The sequence below is a fragment of the Oncorhynchus kisutch genome, linkage group LG14, assembly GCF_002021735.2.
Source record: "Oncorhynchus kisutch isolate 150728-3 linkage group LG14, Okis_V2, whole genome shotgun sequence".
Taxonomy (NCBI): Eukaryota; Metazoa; Chordata; class Actinopteri; order Salmoniformes; family Salmonidae; genus Oncorhynchus; species Oncorhynchus kisutch.
Window position 1 is genome coordinate 59,430,216 of NC_034187.2, and position 5,532 is coordinate 59,435,747.

A 5,532-nucleotide genomic window follows, 5' to 3' on the forward strand; every position below is an offset into this window, starting at 1 on the left:
TTATTAGATAGATGGATATAATGTGTGTGCATTTCCATTGTACTTGTTATGTGCAAACACAACAAGTTTTAGAGAGTAGGTTTATCTTCGAGGGTGTGACTTTTTAGGGTGTGACCAGATTTAAGACTCATATTGTATACCAACCTACTTAGAGACAGTGCTGGGAAAGAAGATATTTATATTCATATGACATTTCACATTCATCAAATCCCGAGGCTTGGTCCGTGTCCAACATATGTCTTGCCTACTACTTACTAAAAGTACATACTTCTGTGTACTAATCGTACTCCATATTATTTAGAACATACTGTTTAGTAAAAACATATGTAGTAAGCAATGAATATCAACATACTAGGCTTATTCATACTGCGAAGGCATCTAATGAGTGATTTCCCGCCATTTGTTCATTTTGGTATCATCAGCTGTTGAATGTATGCATTTAAAGCATACACATGTTTTACCAGTGTCTGCAATGTGTTTCAAGAGACACTTGTTCTATGAAAGTAGCTTGCAACTTGAAGTTTTGTAATTTAATGTAAAGAAAAAACATTTTCTGCTGTAATATTGATGTGCTTATAAAGACAGTATGCCTACACTTTACCTAGCAAAAATACAAATAAGTTCTGTGTAGAGGAAACGAAAAGATAGAACAAGGAGCATACAAATCTTTGGTACAATTTCAGCTGTCCCAGAAATAGCATGGCATTCAATTCTATTTCTATGGTATATTCTAAGGATTTGGCTGTCTAACCACATACCGACATTCCCAGGTCTCTGGTTGAGGTTTGGTTTTCATGTACGTAGAGGTGCAGTCGGGTGGCAGGAGGGGTGGAGTGCATGACACTTCATCCTGGATATGACAGAGTTTGCCTCAAACCAAGGGTCCACCAGAAGCCTACAAAGTAATATGAGAAAAGTGCAAATTGCTGAACTTATATAGATATTCCAAACAAAGTGTTTTGATAACTTTCAAGTGTAACGGTTCCATGTAGAGTAAACCATCCTTAGTGTTCTGCTAATACAACAATGTGCAAATATTGCATTGTCTTTCATAACCAATACAGATACAGTACCTATCAGCATTTATTTCTGGTGGTAACGTTAGTCGTCATCCCTTCAGTCGGTGTCCCATATAAGACAGTTTCCTGACATGTTTGAAGAACACACTCATTTTTAATAGGTCAGTAGCCAGTGATGCTGACGCCGTCACTATTTCCGCTTTTAAAACAACTGTGAACTGCGCACTCAGAAAAGAATGGAAGAAACTCCCCAAATACAGGTGTGCCAAGCTTGTACCCAAGAACACTCGAGGCTGTAATCACTGCCAAAGGTGCTTTAACAAAGTACTGAGTAAGAGTCTGAATACTTGTGTAAATGTGATATTTCAGGTTTATATTTTTTATAAATGAGCAAAAAATTCTAAAAACCTGTTTTTGCTTTGTCATTATGGGGTATTGTGTGTAGATTGATGAGGAAAATGTTTTTAAATACATTTTAGAAGAAGTCTGTAATGTAACGAAATGTGGAAAAAGTCAAGGGGTCTGAATACTTTCCGAATGCACTGTATATAGACATATACTGTACATACACATTCAGTACCGGTCTAAAGTTTGGAGACTTTGCGTATGCGTGCAGTATATTGGTTGCTCACCGCTCTGGCCCTCTCCACAGTCACCTTAAAAACTCTCTCAGCCAACCCCTCACTGACACCGGCAGCCCCCCCCCCCCCACACACACACACGTGGTAAGCACAGGGACACACAGACCCTGAGTAACATTAATAGCATTTATCAAGCCTAACATTAATGTTACAGTAAATTAATTAATAATATGTTCATTATTAGATTGCAGATTAATAGTAATAATTTAAAGGGTGAACTCTTATTTTGAAGGGAGATGATGTGCATTTGCCCCAACCCCCCCCCCCCCCCCCCCCCCCCTGAATGTGCCCACTCTGGTATTGGCATGTGTCACACAGCCGTGAGCTGTCAAGTGAAATGAGCCTAATAGACAAGCTAAATTACTTCTATGCTCGCTTCGAGGCAAGCAACACTGAAGCATGCATGTTAGCATCAGCTGTCCCGGATGACTGTGTGATCACACTCTCCGTAGTTCAACAATCACAAGGCTGCCGGGCCAGACGGATTACCAGGACGGGTATTCCGAGCATGTGCTGACCTACTGGCAAGTGTCTTCAGTGACATTTTCAAACTGTCCCTGACTGAGTCTAATACCAACATGTTTCAAGCAGACCACTATAGTCCCTGTGCCTAAGAACACTAACGTAACCTTCCTAAATGACTACCGGCCCATAACACTCATGTCTGTAGCCATGACGTGCTTTGAAAGGCTGATCATGGCTCACATCAACACCATTATCCCAGAAACCCTAGACCCACTCCAATTTGCATACCACCCCAACAGATCCACAGATGATGCAAAATCTATTGCACTCCACACTGCTCTTTCCCACCTGGACAAAAGGAACACCTACATGAGAATGCTATTCATTGACTTCAACTCAGCGTTCAATACCTTAGGACCCTGGAAGTAAACACCTCCCTCTGCAACTGGATCCTGGTCTTGCTGATGGGCGGGCCCCAGGTTGTAAGAGTATGTAACCTAACATCTGCCATGATGATCCTCAACACGTGAGCCCCTCAGGGTTGTGTGCTCAGTCCCCTCCTGTACTCCCTGTTCACTCATGACTGCATAGCCAGGCACGACTCCAACACCATCATTAAGTTTGCTGACGACAATAGTTGTAGGCCTGATCATCGACAACGATGAGACGGCCTATAGGGAAAAGGTCAGAGACCTGGTCGTGTGGTGCCAGGATAACAACCTCTCCCTCAACGTGATCAAGACAAAGGAGATGACTGTGGACTACAGGAAAGGAGGACCGAGCACGCCCCCATTCTCATAGACGGGGCTGTAGTGGAACAGGTTGAGCACTTCAATTTCCTTGGTGTCCACATCACCAACAAACTATCATTGTCCAAACACACCAAGACAGTCATGAAGAGAGGACAGCAAAAAATATTCCCCCATGGGTCTACAGATCCTCAAAAAGTTCTACAGCTGCACCATCGAGAGCATCCAGACTGGTTGCATCACTACAGAGGGTAGTGCATACGGCCCAGTACATCACTAGGGCCAAGCTTCCTGCCATACAGGACCTCTATCCAGGACCCGTTAAACTTCTGTGAAGTGGATTATTTCTATAGAACTCCTTCCTGCTTGTAGGATGGCTACTTGCCACAGTAAACAAAACACATGTACAGGTAGAAATGTATTCAGTTAGAGAAAACGTGTCATCTTGCAAAGAGCAACATCCCCAGTCAGTGTGTCAGTGTTTTGACCAATGATAAATATGTTTCTTGCAAAAATCCCAACTAACGATTTGCAGTGACCCGATCGTAACAAATCCTAACTTATATTTATCAGATGTGAATTGTACAACTTACAACACTATTTGGATATGTGAAATGTGATTTCAAGTTTGTGATTATTTATTGTTGTCTTAGGCATTGCCATCCTCCAATAACTAGACACACCCTAAACAGTCATGGTTGATTTAAAACTGGTTTGGTTTGTCATTACATCTCATATAATAAGACGGCATGTTCATTTAAGAGTTCAATCCCTGACATTTCCCTGACCTCTACTATGACGCTGAAAGGTGTTCTAGTTTCATTGAATCTGTTCTATTGAACATGCCATTACATCCACGATAAGGAACATCCTCCTTGTTTTATGTGTGAATGCCATGGTATGACATGAAAGATGAACAGTACATGCTTAGTTTATATTATAATTTTGTAGATGCTTTTATTGAAAGTGAACAACAGTAGAGCATGCATAGATTTTTGTGTGGAGGACTCCAGTGGGAACCGACCCTGGCATTGCAAGATCCACACTCCACATAATGGTATATAATCGCACTTGGAAAACTTGTAATGTTAGTTTTCACCAATTCAGACATATAATACTGCATTTTCAATGTATTTGGACCGGGCCTGTATGTTGAACAATAACTAACCAGAACCTGATAATTTGGCGCCCTCTTGCTGTAGAGACAAAATATGACTACAATAGTGAAGTATTCTGACTGATGTAGGTGGTCTTTGCAGGCCCCCGGTGTCCGGTCTGGAGTGTGAAGTCACAAGCTCTGCTGATCGGCTACTGCGTAGCAACCCAGCGGTGCCAAAAGCCCTGGTCTGCCCTAGAAAGCTTATGTAAATTACAATGGTCAGAGCGGCCAAAGTTGTTGTGATTCTACCAACAACGACAAGAAACTGCCATGTGGGGAATCGTAAGTGATTTGTTTCAGATTGTTCTCGATACCATGTCTTGTTTTGAGGTGTTTTGACTGATTTCATGTCAATGTACCGTTAAATATGTCTACAATTGGCCAGCTAGCTAAACAACTGTAACGATGTTTTGAGAGACAAGTGCTCATTGTGCAAACGTATTTTTGGGTGCACGTTGATAACAGGGATTCTTAAACTTTTTCAGCCTGGGACCCAAATTAGAAATTCTGTTTTCCTGAGACCCAAATTTATGAAAATACGCAACTATACGTAAATACTGGTACATTTCATTGCCCTTAAGCCAAAACCAAATAACAATGAAATACCCTTATAGATAGCTATGTATATTTATTTTTTCCCCCATTAAAAACACTCTCTACATCCGTCTAGGTTGTAACTGTTTTTACATTTTAACTGGATTAAACTCATTTATCACATCACAAAGGTTGAGTTTTTGATAGTGCAACCATAAGTAACAATACAGATGAAAAAATCAGGCCTATTGTACATCTTACTGTAGGAAGTATTGTTGAAAAAAGTCTAGGTTAGAACTGTTGCTGTTAAAATAACTTATATTTTGTTTATTCTGAACTGTAATGAACTGATTGATCAAATCACACAGGTTGTCTATTCTGGGTATTTGACAGCGCAACACGGAGGTCATGTTCAGCATTGAGTCTGTTTCTGTACTTGTTTTTTAAGTATGCCAGAGTTGAGAACCCTGACTTACGTAGATACAGTACCAGTCGAAGGTTTGGACACACCTACTCATTCCAGGGTTTTTCTTTTATTTGTACTATTTTCTACATTGTATTATAATAGTAAAGACGTCAAAACTATGAAATGAAACATATGGATTCATGTAGTAACCAAAAAAATTGTTAAATCAAAATATATTGTATTTTCTGAGATTCTTCAAATTGCCAACCTTTGCCTTGATGACGGATTTGCACACTCTTGGCATTCTCTCAACCAGCTTCACCCGGAATGCTTTTCCAATAGTCTTGAAGGAGTTCCCACATATGCTGAGCACTTGTTGGCTGCTTTTCCTTCACTCTGCGGTCCAACTCATCCAAAACCATCTCAATTTGGTTGTGGAGGCCAGGTCATCTGATGCAGCACTTCATCACTCTCCTTCTTGGTAAAATATATCTTACACAGCCTTGAGGTGTGTTGGGTCATTGTCCTGTTTAAAAACAAATGATAGTTCCACTAAGCT